Here is a 19,263-nt window from a genome sequence, read left to right as displayed (position 1 = left end):
CTAGAGAGCGGGAGCGTCCGCCCGCACACGAGCCGGCAGCGAGCGCGTTCTGAGTCACTCTCCGGCCGTCCGCCCGCAGGTTAGCGGCACCCGCTGCCAGCCAACTGCCCACCCCAAACACTCACCACAACTACCCACCACAACTACCCACTGGACTACCCACTGGACTACCCACCCCAACTACCCACCACAACTACCCACTGGACTACCCACTGGACTACCCACCCCAACTACCCACCACAACTACCCACTGGACTACCCACTGGACTACCCACCCCAACTACCCACTGGACTACCCACCCCAACTACCCACTGGACTACCCACCCCAACTACCCACTGGACTACCCACCCCAACTACCCACCACAACTGCCCACCACAACTGCTCGCTCAACTACCCACTTAACTACCCACCCAACTACCCACCACAACTGCCCGCTCGACTACCCACCCCAACTACCCACCACAACTACCCACCCCAACTACCCACCACAACCGCCCGCTCGACTACCTCGCCCAACTACCCACCACAACTACCCGCCCAACTACCTGCTCAACTACCCATCAACTACCGCTCATAAAATTCCAGGCGCAATTCCAAAATTATTGGCATAAGCCCTTTGAATATTGCAATTATTACAATCACAAAACAATTAGAGTGAATTTCAATAGGGCTTAAAAATTCCTTTGGCTGGTGATTTCGCACCAAACCAATAGAAGTTATTAAGGAGCGATTCTTGCTTCATGCATTTAGTTGGTACACACTGCTTTGCAGATGCACTTCCTTTAATCTGAATTGTTAATGGTGATACTTTCCAGCCAACTGACAGGGAATTTTGTTTTGAAACTCTTGCCAAAAAAGTCACAGAGGAACACAATGTTCCATTTCCTTGACTTTCTTTTCGTATTGCCAGAACACTCTGTATAAATACTCATTTTTACAACAATATAGATGCATTTAGCTGGTATACTACAAGTGTGAGCACAACAATGACCAAAATCATCACCTTCCGTTTCTATGTATCATGCAGATGGGTATTTTGCTCTGCTTTGACCTTTGACCCTTTGCATATTACTCTCCTCTTTACCTTTCTCTCTTAATTACCCTCCCAGAATGCATCGGTTTGGAAGACTCGCTCTGTCTCCCTGTTCATTCATCGCATCCATCTTGAGTCTTTATGTCTCGCCTGCCTTCTCAGAGTCTCTGTCCCCCTGCTTCTGTCCACCAGTCTCACTAGACACACAGAAAGAGGCCTGTGCTTGTCTCTGTTCCTGCTCTGTCCATCTGTCCCATTCTGCCAAAGTCTGTATGAGTTCTTCTGTCCATCTCTCCATTTTAAGTGCCTGTGTGTCTCCTTCCTTCCCAGCACCTGCTCCCTCTACTCTTTCTCTCCATCCACACTCCTCTCTCTTTCTCACTTTCTCTACCTCTCCCTGTCTGTTTCTTTTCTCATTGGTCTCTCCCTGTGTGTCCGTTTCACTCCATTCCCCCCCGTATCTGTATCTATGAGTCTCTCTCCCTCTCGCTCACTCTCTGTCTGTCCCTCTCAGTGTGTGTCTGTGTGTCTCTTTCCTCCCCACCGCCCCCCCCCCCCCCCCCCCCCCATCCCCCCCCCCCCCCCCCAACTCCTCAGTCTCTCCCTTGCGGTGCACTTGGGATTAAACATTAATCTCCCGCTCCTCTCTGTCCCTCTAAACGCTGCGCGGATGATAAGAATCGGCGGGATTTGTCAAATTGTGTGCCATCGATTAACTGACCTTTCACGGCTCCCAGTCTCTCAGCCACTCTACTGACTGCGGACAAGCGAGATAGAGAGATAGATGGATACATATGAGTCTTATTATTGTGTACAAGTTTGTAGTTACCAGGTGCAGCTGGGGGAAAAGTAGGAGTGCGGAGGAGTTTGAGAAGAGAGGATTGAAGAGAGCGAGGGAGAGATGCCACACAGGAAGCGGGGAGACTAAGGAGGGAATGAGAACTATTGGACCTCGTACGTGAAAGATTCCTCCTCTGCATATTCGCCAGATCTTAAAGGGGAAAGCCTAAAATAATTCACCATTTAGGGTTAGTGCTGTCCAGCACATGGTCGTGCCAGGGTTTCCTAAATGAATATGGGACCAGGTTGGCAGGGAGGGCAACTGCCGCACACAGGGTTCTCTGCCACTGGCTTCCAACAGCAGGTCAAACTACGCACAGCGTGCTGCCGCTCCTCTGCAGGAATGTTCACAAATTACAACCGTCATTTATGATGATCAGTATGTTACCCGTCGTCACTGGACTTTAACTGCTAAATGATCCCGCGCTGAATATCTCATTAACGCCGGTTCTATCGCTGCAGTGTATTTCATGTAACTTACCCCGTCTTTTAATTTAAGTTAGTGCTGTTGTTTTCTCAATGAAAGGTTATCATTGTAAATGAGAATTTTCTCTCCGCCGACCGTCCTGGTTAAATAAAGGTCTAATAATAACAAACGTGGGTGCTCTGAAAAATACAAATCAATAGAACACCCTGCCACTGGCGAATGATCACAGCAAACTCATATACCGAAGGTAGAGGATTTCTCAATTTACCTGCATAACTAACAGGGACTAACACCGGCCCCAGTGACTTAAGTGCTCTGGTGTACACCTTTTTAATGAACAGTCTACCTGTTCATTCTAATAGTGTTAAGTAGCAATCTTGCGTAAGATGCCAGTGCTTTTGCCTTGTCCTGGCTGTTTGGCTGCACCAAATCCGTAGTACGTAATCTTTTAATTTGTTGTTGCCTAAAAGTAAGTATAGCAGACACATTTAGTTTGCACAAAATTTGGTTGCCACATTCTCTTGAAGCACTGGCCCTCAAATATATATTTGAGGGTGTGTAGATTCTTTACATGTAAAATAGCCTACTGTGCATTCTTTCTCTAAGTTTTACGTTCAATCATTTTGGAAGTGGAGAAAACAGTAGAGCTCCTGTGCAGTGCATTGACAGTGGTGCGGAAGCACGGTTGAATCCACTCACCTGGACTCCGGAGTCGCCTCGCCTCAGTGTGGAACCTGAGGCCGAAGCCGTGCTCAGGTCGATTGGAATGGACCGCTGAGTTAGCCTCACTGGATCCGGTCGGGAAGGCAAGCAGCACCGCCTCGTGCTACAGAAGGTGTGCACTGGAATAGAAACGAGCAAAGTCAACAACATTGGCACAAAATCAATTAAATTATTTGTTAAACGCACCCCGCTCTGTTCTACACTCAGACGCAACTGCATTGATTTGAGACCCCAGACTTGTGAGTTGTTTCATCGTCCTTCGTCTCCTTTGTTATCTCGTCGTCCGTTTCCGGCTTGCAGCCACCTTTTCAGTGACGCATGGCAGAGAACCCTTTTTAAAATCAAAATAGTCCAAAGAAATATAGCTACTCTCTCATATTCTTGATTTTTCACAAGTACACTTTTATATTGGTTGTATAAAATGACTTCACTTTCGGTTTGTAATTTCCCGTTAGAATGCACGTGCGCGCGCCGCTGTGGAGAGGGCGCATTTAACTTCGGCTGAGGACATTGCACAAAAAAACATCTCTGGAGAAGGACCGGTGACATCCAGAATCGTGTTTTCTTCCAGTTGAACAAAATCGTCCCAGTAGGCTCAAGCCTCCCTATAGGCAACCGTCGGCTCTACATCAAACAAAAAGAGAATGACAGGTGGAACCACTCCAGTTCATAACATCAATCACGTTATTTACTTACTGGGCAGTCGACGCCTGCAGTGACCGAGGAATCGTTATCATTCGGAGAGATGTGGTGTAGCCAATAAGTCCACCAGTGGTTCCGGAAAGTAGACTACACCTAACTCTCCCAGAATTAACCCTGAAAACCCACATCAACCATAGCTTTATAGTAATAAAATAGTCTGTACACGAAATAAAAAATAAAATAAATAAGACAACTTGTTTCCTATATAGAACCTCGATTTACGCTGACTATAGGCTACTTAGTCGTATTCAAAAGTCTCCCAGGACACACACACACGCGCGCGAAAATAATAACCAATCACCAAACGTTTGCAGACATTCTAATACCATAAAATCAATGGACATGATATATGCAATCCTTCAAGAAATTACCTAGGACGGTTCAGTTACACAGATTTTTAGCTGTTGTTAAATTGTCTTTATTTTATATAATTTTCGAAACTCTTTGTAGGCTCTTTAACAAGGATAATGTCCTATGTTCAGATATAAGTAAACGGATAGGCAAATCGTGTTCAGTTCTCTTCATGAGAAGTGAAGAGACAGTGATCAGTCGCTTCACTGCGGCGAACTCAAATTTTGGGTACTGCTCTTCATATGTTAACTGCATTGGCAGTACCAAACGGAACACATGACTAGGAATCGTTGCAACAGCATATCTGTACTATAAAATCAAGATGTGAGATTTTTTTGAAAAGTGGTAGACCTATAGGCTATGCTGTTTAATTCGTTTTAATGTTTAAAAGTATGTGATTCATTACAGGACTGTGTGCAGTTTTGTCTTAAATAGCCCATGCAACTTCTTGTCTCTGTATTTATGTTATGTTGCAAAACAAAGCGTTTTTGCCTCTTAAGTGGGTGACATTATATCGAGGTAGGTTATCCAAATAGGCTATACATGTTGTAAAGTGCATTTTATTTTACAAATATTAAATAGATTGGACACACATTGTCAGGGAGGAACCCGCTTTCGTTCAGACAAATTAGCGTACTTCAAGATGATGCACATTCATCTACAATCGTTTATGCTTTAAAAAAATATATTTTTTATTTTTTACTTTTCATAATTTGTAAGATTTTAAGATCAACGCGACTACCTAAGTATAAACGTATCGGGCCCAGTAGTTTTGGAGTAGGTCTATTTAAAATAAAATAAAAAGTCATGTGCAACCTATTAAATTACATATACACATTGTGTCTCTGGCTATATACTTTGAGCCAACTTAAATTATTTGCGTGTATTTGTACCCTTTTCGGGAAGGACTTCGCAATCTTCCTGTTGCAGTCCACATAATTAATATCATTTACATGCAGATTAAGTTGCAATTGTGGATGTCAGCGTTTAATAATAATTATCGTTACTACTTGTGGTGGTCCATTTCTGTGCCAGAAATACACGCCGCAGAGGTATTTAGAGACGCGGGAGAAAACTGCATCTTAGATCATATGAACAAATATGGATTAATTTCCGTTGAACTCTATGCACACGCGTCCCATTAAGCAACATTCCAACACAGTTACACATCAAGAAAGGTCATGAGGAGACATTAGAATCTGGAAACGAAATTATTTTAAGCGAGGAACAGCAAAGATATAGGGTTGTGGGATAAGACATGAAGAAGCAATAAGAATAAATAAAGTTACACTTCAGCAAAGGAATCATTTAGAATGACTCATTAATGTAACTGAATTATAGCGAAAAAAATTAAGAAAAGTTTTTTTCCCCCACAAGTATAGCTCCTGAATTTATATAACTAACACTGGATAGTGCTGTTATTATTTCAGTTTGGAGGGTAAAAGTAGGCTACGTTATTGATGTGAAGTTAACAGCAGAAAATTCTCATAGCAGTTTGGTAGCACTCTTTGTATCATCGCCTCACACTAGTCTGTTGCCCTATGTCGCTACTCACGCGTTTCATTTGTGCAAAAGCTACATTTCTGCGGTGATGTTAATAATTTTACGACACGATATTTATTTATATATTGTCAAAAATACCCCTAATGATAATCACAAACGACAACGAGAAAAGTTCATCGGCGTTCATCAATTTTGCCTGAAGAAAACCTGAAGAGAAGACAATGATACACGGCCTGAAATAATTTTACCGATGGAGTTGTGATATGTTGCCTACAGTATGTACCATAGGCTATGTGAACAAATACAATAATAATGATACTACTACTATTGCTATTACTACTGCTGCTGCTACTACTACTACTACTACTACTACTAACAATAATAATAACAATAATAATAATTATTATTATTATCATTATTATTATTATTATTATTATTATTATTATTAATAATAATAATAATAATAATAATTATTATTATTATTATTATAATAAGCAACAACAAAAAAGCAGTACATCAAAAAACGGTGCTGCCACTACTACTACCAACACAAATAATAATAATAATAATAATAATAATAATAATAATAATAAAATTATGATCATTACAAAAAATCATATTGTTAATGTATGATAATATTGTTATTATTGCTGATAAAATATTATTTTAATTATGTCGATATGTATCGAAAAGTGAATTATTCTTATGATAATTGGAGATTGAAACGTTTTATCTGCGTCGTGAAAAAAAAATGAAATGCACATTCAAAATTGCATTTATTAAATAAAAACAATTGGAAAGGTGAAGGCATGGCAGTCAGCTGGGCGGGGGATTGGGGATTGAGTGAGGTGGAGAGAGAGATTTCCCCAAATGCCATTTAATGTCGGAAATATTTCCACCGAATATTGACGAGGAAGGCGAGAGAGGGGGCGAGGGGGTGGGGTGGGGGCCGAGAGAAACAACACTGAAAGGGAAGTAATGAAATTAATGGATGAATACAGAATTGCCCGAAAGGAATTGACAGATTAAAGGAACCTGTTCTGTCACAGACGCCAGACATATTAAAACCATGATCGTGATAATAAAATAAAGCGATTAAAGTGACCCGTAGCCTAGATGTAGAATTGACTGTACTGGGAGCACAGAGAAAAAGGAACAAAACATCCCTTGTGGTTACAACGCATTGCATAGACAACAGTGCAAAATACGTCAGGACAAACGAGTTTTGTTTTGCCCCCAAATCGCAAACAAATCTGTAGGCCTACTACCTACTAAAACATTGGCTTGCTATTTCCTTTATTTGTGATCTCCCATTAAGTCTCGTGTGTTCTTACCTGGTATTCTTATTATCATCAAATTGAACTTTCGTATTACAATCATTTGCGCATGCGCTTATAAAAAAATGATTGTACTCATTGTATAACATAGACAGCAACAACAACAACAACAACAATAATAATAATATAATAACATTATCATATGAATAATTAACTTTGATACATGATGACATAATTGACAAGTAATAACAACAGCAGTAATAAAAATATCAAATGAACAATATCATTATTGGTAATTGTCATAATATGCATTGAGTTAACTATTATTATTATTAGTAGTAATAGTAGTAGAAGTAGTAGTAGTAGTATTAATGTTATTATACTACTACCACTTCTAATAATAATAATAGTAATTATTATTATTATGGTGTATATACTCTTGAACACAAGTAAAAAAATATTTTTTTGGAAACTCAAAGGAAAACGTTAAAAAGCTGATTTTTGGTGATCATGGAAGTTTTTTCAAATGAGAGATTTATGAATAATTGAACAGAAAAACAACTTTCGGGTGGGCTGCGTGTATCTATTTTGATCGATCTGTCCGACTGAAATAGTTACATGTCTATTTATCGACCTATAAACAGTATTTATCCAGAAACGTAGCAGCAGAAATATTTCATATGGTACACAGAGACGGCATACATGAAGCGGCATTAAAGTTTCATAAAGGATAAATAAACTTTATATATTCGAACTGAATGAACAAAATGAATCATATGTGACATAATTCAACAGGTGACCTTCATACACATGTAACGTTGGGATGCATGCATATAAATCATTTTTATACTGAATGTAGTATGTTACGAAGTGTTTTAACGGATTATCTTTATCATCCCATCTGGTACGTTTATCATCAATATATTATCGCATATTAGGCTAAATATAACATAATGAAAACAAAGTAAACATCTATCTACCCGTCATTTCTTTGCACAGGCTTTAGATTGTAGTTCGGTTACGTGCAAATTCCGATACATTTTAGCCCCATTCACTACACCTGTTCTACCTACACCTACATGTATTTTCTCAGACAAATATTCACCTAACACATGTAACACACATGAAGAAAGATTTTGAGAAATTTTGTATACATCAATTTTGTATAGCCTACATCACACACTTTTTGTGATGTACAAACTTCTAAAGAAGTCAAATTTAAAGGAATCATTATACCAAGAGCACTGCTTACAACACCAGTAAGAACGACTTATGTTTTGTCAATCGACATAAACTGCATGGTTAGTGTATTTTAAGTCCTGATTTATGTCCCCCTGTGTGTGATAATACAAAAAAATAATAATAATTCTTTATGTGGGTGTAAGTAGTTTCGAAAGAAAGGTGAGATTGCCGAATGAAGGTATTAGAGAATCTCTGCATATTATTCGGATTTATAGTCTTAATCGTTCACCCTGAAAAGACGGATGTACTGAACATTAAACAGACATTTGTAAACATAAATAGTGCACGGTCACTCAGAGAGACAGATCGAAAGACACACAAGCGGCGCTTAGTCGGTATTAGACTCGTTTCATTGCCGTGTGAGTGCCTGTTTAATTGACTGATTGATACGGTGGTGTAGGTGAGGGTTAGACGTATAGCGTTAACAAATAGAGACACTTAACGTCTAATCCAGGGTGGCACGGACAGTTCAGAGCAGCATGACTTCCCGTTGAGCGATCAGCCAAAGAACAGAAGTTCAAACGCGGGCATTTCGCGAGGAAGAAGCTGTATCACGAACTAGATCAATCATATTTATATAAAATTTGAAGCGAGAGCGAGAGAGAGAGATATGGTGTGTGTGTGTGTGCGTGTGAAAGAGAGAGAAATTAATTGATACTCTTTGAAAAAAAAGAAAAGGAATCACGTTGAATGAACTATACAAATTCACGGCATACCATGTGTCAACATTGTACTTTCACCATTAATTTTCATTAAGCCGGAAACAACTTTTTATGTCTATCAAGATAATTTCCCGAAAGCATAATAATAATAATAATAATAATGATAATAATAATAATAATAATAATAATAATAATAATAATAATAATAATAATAATAAATGAAAAACCCCCGCTGTAGCCGATCGCAAGCTATTTACACTTTCCATATTGGATGTTCCCACATACTAACAGTCTAAGAGTTTGGTAACCGTACAGAGGAGCGGCACTGACATACCTCTAGTCTCTCCCAGCTGTTCGATATCCTGACACCAACGAGCGATCTAACCATGTATGCGATCACTTTCCGGGCGTGTGTTCCAGCATCTCACCGCGCTAGGGACCGAAAAAGCACCACTGTACTAATAACCTCGACTTGACGGAACTGAGAGAAAGGAGGGAGGGAGGGAGGGGGAGGGAGAGGGAGGTGTGCGTCTCTGTGTGTGTAAGTAGTTAATTAGTAAATCCCCATTCGCTGTGCCTCGGGTCGGTTTGTTTTCCCCGGTCGACAAGCCGAGAGGAAAGAGAATTTGAAGTAGGATTCGACCCGTTTCCGCTCCTGTGTCTCGTATATGAGGTTTTGTGTGTGTGTGTGTGTGTGTGTGCTTGTGTGTGCGCGAGCGCGCGCTCGCGTGTGTTGGTCCTCTGTCTCTCTCTCTCTCTCTCTCTCGTCGCCGACTTTCCGCAACCTCGTTCTTTCTATTCACACAGACAAGATATTCGCATAAGTCCTTCTCACGTTTTCCCTCGCTTTTATTTTTATATATTGTTTTCTCCGACTCTCATAACGTTTCTGTCTCCGGTTTCTCGCCGTTTTATAAATGTTCCCCTCCCACCTTGATTTTTTTAAATAGAAGCTGTCCGATTGGCGCTCATAAAATGTGACAGAATAATTTATCGGAACATTTATCACGTTTGTTAGGATACACGTCGTCAGTGGTTATTTTTTTATCATGTGCCTGCATTTCACTCCTACAGTAGCAAGCAATTCATTTTCTACCTTGATCCCTTCTTAACGGCACAATACGTGTAAGCTAAATAAACACAACCGTCGCGCAAGGAGTTCATCCGGAAAATTAAGTCATACGAAGTTAATTCTCTAAACTCACGAGTAAACTTTAAAAAGAAAGAAAAACAAACGCTGCTAAAACGAAAGAATAGGCTTCGCACATTTTATGTCACAGTGGTGAAACCAGTGGTCCACTAGAATAATCACGTTGCAACATGTCAAAACACAGTTGAAGCCAAATTAATCAGGCTAGTATTTTCCACAATGTTGCCGGTACACGGAAGAAAGTATAGTCCAGGCTTGAGTTCATTTCATGTGAGCTGTAAACCATCAAAATGGTTGCATTCACTTTTACTTCAGTTATCGACCTTACTAGAATTGGCCTAACAAACTTTAATTACTTAATTGATCCCTAATCAGCTACTTAATAATCAATTAGGCAAACCCATAGAACTCACTCATGCACACTGTGAGAGGGGTGTATAGCAGAGGGAGAGAGAGACAGAGAGAAAGAGAGGGAGAGGGAGAGACAGATAGAGAGGAGAGAATAGGATGGAAAGACAATGGGAGACATCCCAAGAGTAGAGAGAGTAGAGAGAGAGAGAGAGACAGAGGAAGAGAGTGTGTGACCAAATGAATGAATAACTGTCCACCTGAACATGAAAGAAAGGGCCTGACCAGCACACAGTATGACGGACATAAAGACTGACTTGATTCTTGTCTTGAGAATATGCGGACCTATACTGAGAACGAGGGGGAGCCAAGCAAGCACACACACAGACACAGACACACGCACACGCACACATACACACAGGCACATGTGCGCGCACACCCAGACACACACACACACACACACACACACACACACCTCTATAGTGCCCTCTAGTGTGTACTGTGGCTGTCCTTAGCAAGTTGTTTCTATTCCCTTATAAACTAAATTTTCCCCATTCCCCACATTCTCTTCATTTTGTTTTCAAAGGTTTGTAATCTTTTCTGAACTTAAACGGATTTCTGTTCTAGGCTCTCCTGGTGTTCCCTTTCAGTTCATAGCTTGATTGTATTCATTAATGTCAAATTATTAACTAATCAACGCTCATTGCATTATGTTACATTATATTCATTTAGGAGGATGGGGTGCCACTAGGGATTTTGGGCCCCATGAAAAGACCTCACATTGGGCCCCAACAAATGCTATGTTTTAAATTTTTTTGAGGGCCCCTGTCAGCCAGGGCCCTTTGAATCATCTTAAGCCCCCCCTCCCCTGACCGCCCCCACCCCCCTAAGAGCAGCTCAGACTCTTGCCCAGAGTAACTTAAAATTTAACGGACACAAGTGCAGCCAGCTGAGTTATACAGGACACACCTTTTAATGGCATGTTACAGAGAACGCCACTTTTTCATTTTTTGGGGCGCACAGAGAGGACCCCACTTCTTTGCACTGCTCTCATTGGGGAGATCTTGGTTCTGACTGGAATGAGCTTCCCACTGCAGTTAGGACTGCAGAAACCCTGCCCATCTTCTGAGGCAAACTAAAGGCTCACCTCTTGGGACAGCACCATAGACTCCCTTGACTCTCTTTAGCTATCCTATTTTATTTTATTTTAATTTTTTTTTAATTTTCTTTTGCGATTGCCATGTTACAGGCATATCTGTGTAAAGATGGGTTAGCTGCATAGCGCCATTTACTTCTGTTTACAATACTAATTATCGGTTTTTTTTTTTCAGCTAAGTTTACACTTCCTGATTATTAACTTGATTTCTGTTCATTCTTAGTGATATCGTTTTTTTTTTTGTGCCCTCGAAACTAACACTGAGTTCCTCCACAAGTGGCTTTGGATAAGAGGCTCTGCTGAGTGACTTCCAGTGTAACAGACTGAGTTTAATAACTATCTTCCCTTTATATTCATGGGATTCTTATACACTGGCACAATATAGCAGGACCGGGTCGGGAGACTTGGAGAGGGACAGATTTGCGCTTCAACCACTGAAAGAAGAGGAGAGGTACAGTAGGTGATGCCCACAGGTGTGAGGACAGGGAGACGCGGGAAACCACAATGATAGTGTGACTGCAGTCATAGCAACATGCAGAACTGGGTGTGCGACATAAGCTGTCAATCTGTGACAAAACGTGGCATTAAAAGCCATATTTACACACATAGCCATATTTTCAAAGGGTCGCGGTGTCTGAAAATATATGCTAGGATACATACGAAATCTCCAAAGGACAATCGTCGTATATTTAGTTTGTAGCGGTCCAAATGCCAGTCTGTACAGTGGCCCCACTGTCACAACAAGTGAACCACGAATGCCAAGTACCCTCACGTCTAACCTATATTATTTCATTTTGAAATTAATCAGTACAAGTATTAAAAGTATACTGGCTGCCGCACATACTCACACATATAAAATGTAATTCTGTGTCAGATTGTAGAACAGTATGCGGAGTGCTGTTGCCGGTCACGGACAGACAGACAGACAGACAGACTGCTCTTTGGGACTCTAGGTTGCATTTGCCTGGTCAAAATGGTTTGAGATGGGGTGAGCCTTTCACTGCCTGATCCTGCTCCAGTACTTGGAACAGCAGCCATTTTCTGTTTCAGGTACAGCTCGGGTTTCATTGTGTGGATTTACAGTGCCCTCGTGTCATGCATTATGGCCATGCCCTTCCTGTCCTTTTATTAGAACAAAAAAAAAAAAAAGATTACCATACCCAGGTCCACACACAAAACAGCATTAATTACAACTGCGGTTGCAGTGACAACGGAATATTTCCAAGGTCTTCTCCTCATTAAGAAAAGCATGAAGCGATAACTACAAACAAACTACAACATCACAACAGTCTTAGCACCTGTGTTATTGTTGTGGAGACTTTATGTCCTCCGTTTTTTTCTTCTTCTCATGTTTTATGGGTTTCCCTCCTCAATGAGAGGCTTAATTGCCAATACTTGTTCGCACGAACACATGTGGAACATATGAACCTGAACTTCAATGACCCATTGAAGACCCATTGAAGGCCCATTAATGGCAGAAAAAAAAAACAGAGAACAGAGCAAGAAGACACCAGCTAAGCCATACAGATACATACTCACGGGCTCGGGAAAGAGCCTGAGGGTGAAAGAGAAACAGATAGAGAAGAGGAGAAAGGGATAGGGAGTGAAAGAGAGAGAGAGAGAGAGAGAGAGAGAAGGAGGGAGGGAGAGAGAGGGCAGAATCGGAAATGGAAAGAAAGAGGGAGCGAGAAGGAGAAAGAGCTCCACTCTCCGGTCTTAATCTGAGCAGTTCTGATCAATAGCCCATTTCCCATTGTTGCCAGAGCTCTTCGATCGCTACACCGCCGAATTAACACACCCACTTTAATCTGAGAGGGAGACAGAGATGGGGGAGAGGGGTGGGGGCTGTGGAGGCATTCAAATCTAATTGTTATTATTGTGGGGTGTGGTGGGGGGGGGGGGGGGGGGGGGACGGACACACTGTTATCATTAATACCCTTACAATTATTCTTACCTTTACTGCACTTATTTTGGTCTTACTGTACTCTGATCCAGATTGACTGGAGGTAAATTATCCTTGCTATTTGTGGCGCTGCATCTGGCAAGTGAGGTTCTCGACAGACGAGGTTCCAGGATAGCTGCTGTGAGATACACAGATGCACTAGATTTATTTTGGTTCCCCTACTCCTCTGAGTGAGGCTGTGTCTCGCTGCACCAACTGCGTCCCTTCCCATGCTGTGCTTTTGATTGTGCCGTTCCCCTTCTTCTGGTCCGTTACCGATCCGTGATCGCAGCGTAATCGGGCTCAACGTGACTGCGCCGTGCCGCACCGTCACCAAAGCCTCACCGCGCAAACCCTGACCGAGGGCACACCAAACGAAACCAAACGAAACCAAACGACACCAAACGAAACTGTGCCCTGACAGTCGCCACGTCCCACGCCCCCAGTACCTGCTCCATCCACCGCCTTCAACTTCGCTCGAATCCATATCACCGGCCTCTTTTTTTCTTCCCCTCTCTCTCCCCGGGCTTTATTTCATAATAGAGCGATTTTCTCGTTAGCGCCTGGCTTTAATTGCGGGTAATTAAGCGTGGTCCTCCCGTTGGAAAGAGCGCTGCTCAACAGCCTGGGGATGAATTAGCTGCAGTTCAGCTGTGAAATATGGGGTTAAGTGGGGGAAAAAAGGAGAGAGGGGAAAGTGGAGGGGGGGGGTCAGTGCCTCCGAAATATGGAGGGGGGGGGGGGGAAGGAGAGAGTTGAAGAAGTAAGGTAAAGACGTGAGGGAGAGAGTTGTACAAGAGGGGTAAAGAAGAGAAAGAAACAGCTGTACAAGAGAGGAAAAGAAGAGGGAGAGAGAGCTGTAGAAGAGAGGTGAGGAAGAGAGATGTGTGGGAGAGAGGGACTGAATGGAGAGATGGAAGAGTGTGAGACAGGTAAAGAAGAAAGAGAGAGGTGTGCGAGGTAATGGATGCATGGCAGAAGAAGAGATGAAAGTATGAGAGGGAGAAGGAATAATTACTACGCGGAAACAAACGCTACAAGAGGACGACACTAAGAGCAGACAGAGAGGTGCAAAGGTTCTGTAAAAACAGGCTGCAGAGTGGACAAGAATAAGTGTCGCAGGTGCAAGTGAGAAACTCAAGGGACGGTCTGGGCAGGAGGGCCCACACAGGAGAGGGGAAAACGGAAAAGGGAGGCGCATGCGCGTGTGGCAGGAAAGATAGCAACAGCCCCCAGAAATGTGGTTTTCAGGGAAAGACGGATATTGGAAAAGGGCCGAGCTAAATAATATCAATCAAACCCCTTCCAGCCGCACGTACAGTGCATACAGTGAGGTCACGTGGGGGCAACCGTGCCTCGATTGGCTCTCCAGTTCTTCACGAGTAAACCCTGAAGTGGATGAGACCGTTGTGCAATGGGATTTCAATTGCGAACCTCGATGAAATGTGGTGCCCAAATGAATATAACCTTGTTCCCCAACATCCCCCTAAAGGCCATAAATGTCTGCACTGGCTATAAAAGGAATGAGGAATGATTAAGTCATAGCCTGCATCACTGTCAGCCCCCGTGACTTATTGGGGTTCAGCTTTTATGAACGCTTTATTCTTTATGGAAAAATGCATCAATGGTAATGAATCTGTTACGCCCTCTATAAATATCGCGATGGCCTGCACAGTAAGTAAGCCTCTGAGTACTTAGGTAAAACCCCACCTCCACGTGGTGTCGTGAGTCCCGCTCTCTGAAATGATTCCTCTGTATACGACTATGAACTGTACTGTGTGCACCAATGAAATGGCAAACTCTCTGAGATTGTTGTGTGTGTGTGTGTGTGTGTGTGTGTATTTTTGTATATATGTATATATGTCTTTATTGACAAGTTTGACCAAAAAAATTTTACTTATTGCTATATATATACTTTGTCTGAGAATGTTGTCTGTATGTGTGTGTGTGTGTGTGTATGTATGTATGTATGTATATATATATATATATACTACACACATACATACATACATACATACATAAACACACACACACACATACAGACAACATTCTCAGACAAAGTATATATATAGCAATAAGTTAAAGTGTTTTGGTCAAACTTGTCAATAAAGGCAAGAATTCTGAATCCCTGGGATTTATGTTTTTACAACACACACCCACATACAGCGAACTTGCATGAACTTCAGCAGAGTCTGACTTTTCTCCTCACATGATTTTGTCAAATAAAATCCCACATCTGTTGTTCAGACGAATGTGTGTGTGCGCGTGTGTGCGTGTGCGTGTGTGTGTGTGTGTGTGTGCCACATTCTATAAGTGCTCGATTTTTCTCTGTTGTAGTCTTATCCTATCAGCCAAGTGCCTGTCTAGCAAATCCACACTCCAGTGTCAGTGATCCATTGTATTCCATGCTATTGCTTGTAAGCCCTAACTGTCCTAACCCCCTTTCAAACTATTAGCATATAGCATACACAGAACACGCTCATTCAGAGAAAACAGAAATCATGCAGATTTGGCAGATATTGGATTCTGTGCTGGCTTTGCATCAAAGTGACCAGAGTAAGCACACACACACACACACACACACACACACACACACGTGCTCTTTGGTCCTGTTCACTCTTCCCTTCATCCAGTGAAGTTTTGATGGGTTCACTCAATGGGCGAAGTCAATTGGAAACTGTTAAGATCAGTGAGATAGGCATCAAAACTACCGACATGTCTATTCCAAGCGTGAAAGATGGCCGTGAAGGTAAAAGGCTACACTACAGTCTCAACACGTGTGGACTTCCGTGTGCCGCCATCTCCCTTTCTCTCTCTCTCTACACCCCCTCCCCTTTCAGATTTCACTTACCGCTAACATCCTTTCCTTACGTTCCCTCCAGCGATTTTGGGACATTACAAATGCTACGTGCGTTTTATTTCGTCAAGCACCGCAGTCCCTTATTCGTTCTACATCCCCCGATCTACCTATTTGTAAAGATGCAACTCGTGTTGAACAGTGCGCTGCCAAGTACATATCAATCTACCAATCAATCTATGATGGATGCCACATGTTCTTTTTTTGTCAAACGACATTATCTGCCTCTCCGTCTCTTGAATTCTCTCTCTGCTAAGCACGTCACTTTCAGTCCCTCGATCCCCGACACACGCTCGCTCTCTCCCAGTCTGTCAGAAAAGTATGAATGGAGATCTTCTTACCGAGTTCTACTCTCTTTCATCCGCCTGGCTTTACGTCCCACTTGAGTTTCCGGGTTCCGTTGGTACTGATGCGACTGAGAGCAAACTTATTAAATCAAATGGAACAATCAGAAGGGGTTTTAAGGTTGACGTATTTTCCTCTTCTCATTATCAAATAATAATAATAATAATAATAATAATAATAATAATAATAATAATAATAATAATAATATGTTACTTTAAAGTAAAAGTGAAGATAAAGCACGGGAAATAAATGGAAGAGAAAAAGAAAAGAGCGAAAGAGAGAGACAGAAAGTGCTTTTAAAAAAACTCCGCCGTTACAAGAGTGTAAATAAATAAAGGTAGCAAAACAAAACAAAAACAACGGTAGCAGTCGCCCAGTCTACCTCCTCTTTAGTCACTTCCAAGTCCGTTCGCGGTAAAGGAAAAATGGAACACAAAAGATGAGCTCAAATCGAGAGGAAGACATGACGAAGAAAAAAGGAGCGAGAGAGAGGGGGAGACAAACGCTGGCGAGAGAGGCAGCATGACAGCGAGGAACCAGACGCGACGAGTGTGAGAAATAGGAGATGGAGAGAAGAGAGGCGCATGAAGGTGTATCCCTACATCAACCTGTCTATGGTTAAGTTGAAATCTATTCCGCGCCACTATCCTACAATGCACTCTGCACAGTTTCTATGTTCGTATGTCAGTCAATTGACCAGCGACTGTGAGCAATAGGGAGACCGCCGCGGAAAATATATGTACAGGGCGGCCAGATAGCGGATCGATCGGGTTATAATTTTGCCCAAAGTCGGGGAAAATAAAGTTCATGGAGGAATGAAATTTGAAAACAGATGGCGAATCCCGTCGCCCTAAATAAGATTCGATCTCTCGGAATGGAGTGTAGATAATATTTGGTTGGACGTTTGATGAAAATGACGGATTTTTCATTTTGGACAGGTGGGGGTAGATAGAGAGAGGGGTGAAGGAGGAATGGGGGCGGGGTGGGGTAGGGGAGGGGGAAATGGAGTACATGGTGTGGGTTGGGGATGCGGGGAGGGGGGAGGGGGGGTAAAACAATATATCTGGGGACAAAAACTAAACTTGGTTGGTGAAAACTGTGTGCTTTTTCACTCTTTCGATACCACACCCTCCCCCCACACGCTCCTTGTACCCCAAAATGCGTTTAATGCACCCCTCCTCGTTTCTACCCCACACCCCCAGTGTTCCGTTACAAAAAGGAGAGAAGGCAGAGTGAGAGAGGGAGAAAACAAGAATACCAAATAAATGAGAAATTTTCGTACAGGCACCGCTTCCGTGCGTTCCATGCTAGCAATAACAATTAAATATCGACCGCTTTCCCGGCCGGAGAGAACCTGAGATACTCAGAGACTGCCAAGTACCGAGACCCCCTCGCCCTCCCTCCCTCTATTTCTCCATCTCTCAAACACATATACTCCCCTCTTTGGGCTTTTGTAGCCAGTCCATTCTCCTCTCTTTCACCATAACCCTTCTCCATCACTCCTTCACCACCCTCTGCGCTCTATCCCTTCCTTCAATCGTTCGTTCCCCAGTAATCCACACTATTTTCCCCCAAAACACCGACAAAAGGCCCTGTCTGTTTCCCATTCCCCCCGGCTGTTTAACAACAACTGCCTCTCCATATGTGTGTACTCGTGTCCATTAGGCTCACTAGTTTAATCGTGTTGCTTGGGCGACATTATATAGTGGGAATGAAATCAAACAATTTACTTTTTTTTTTTGTATCTTAAACATGGTCATAATTGAACCGACTCTGAGGTTCTCAGATAAAGGCGACGTATATACTGAAAATACACCATCAGACGCAACCTGGCCAAGATGATAGATTGATGGACACAAAAAAGGCAAACGCCTGGGTCATAAGTAAACTATGCTGGCCGTCTTCTGGTGTAGGCCATGATATATGTGGACATCGTTATTTAAATATGGCCGATTGGTGCATTGTGAAAGAAACAAAAGGCTGGTTACAAGACGGTCACCAAGGCTCAAACTGAGAATATAGTAGCTTCATCGCAAAACACAAGAGACAGCACCACTGACACTGCCAGATCTCTTTAAAGCTTACTTTATGCAAGGTCAACTACATGGAACGTTGGTGTCATGTGGACCTTAGGTTTAAAAGGAGAAGACACATTTAGGATTAATAGCCTCCGTATATCATCCAAAGGAGTTACTACGGTTTACTTTCCTTGTATGACGTATGCTGAAGTGCAGAAGCTTTTATAACTCCGAAAAGCTAACTTTTCAAATGAACACTGCAGCTATCAAAAAGTTTCTCCATCTTCCTCGTTATATGTTTTCACTCTTTACTTTTTTCCGCCTCAGAACTTCTTTCTTCTCGCGCCCGAAGCATTCGATTTCTATTTATTTTCCTCAGATCTGACCCCCCCTTCCCCTCTCAGCCCCAGCCCAACCACTCAACCTCCTCATCCGATCTCTCGCCATTTTCACACCTCTTCGCATCTTCACCCGCTATTAAAACCCATTCTTCCCCATTGCTACTCTTTATCTATCTCGTATCTTTCCGCGTTTCTTTCACTCATTGGTCTATATAACCGTCTTCGAGTTTATATGTAATTTGTTAATGCTTTTATTATTGTCGGGTAAGTAACTATACTACTATTAAAACACCTTCCCACAGACCCATCTCTAAAACGTATTTCCCATTACACCAAGACATTA

The 19,263-nt window shown here is 42.2% G+C and overlaps 1 protein-coding gene across 5 annotated transcripts in view; it reads right to left on the bottom strand.

Moving 5' to 3' along the window:
* Nucleotides 1-16,696, bottom strand: part of erfl1 (Ets2 repressor factor like 1) — a 55,942-nt gene extending 39,246 nt beyond the window's left edge. Inside the window, exons 1-2 of one of the 5 annotated variants that reach the window (XM_035422423.1) lie at nt 16,558-16,696; nt 3,003-3,145 (exon numbers count right to left, since the gene is read on the bottom strand). The gene's annotated coding sequence lies outside the window, so the exon portion shown is untranslated. Of the gene's footprint in view, nt 1-3,002; nt 3,146-3,212; nt 3,373-3,722; nt 3,823-9,097; nt 9,598-16,557 lie in introns of those variants that run through there. The other 4 variants (XM_035422406.1, XM_035422444.1, XM_035422415.1 and 1 more) reach the window with 4 other exon arrangements.
* Nucleotides 16,697-19,263: the final 2,567 nt, after the last annotated feature.

This window comes from Anguilla anguilla, chromosome 1, assembly GCF_013347855.1.
Source record: "Anguilla anguilla isolate fAngAng1 chromosome 1, fAngAng1.pri, whole genome shotgun sequence".
In the NCBI taxonomy this organism is placed as follows: Eukaryota; Metazoa; Chordata; class Actinopteri; order Anguilliformes; family Anguillidae; genus Anguilla; species Anguilla anguilla.
Note: the sequence above shows the minus strand (reverse complement) of the source record. Positions and strands in the feature narration are given on the sequence as shown.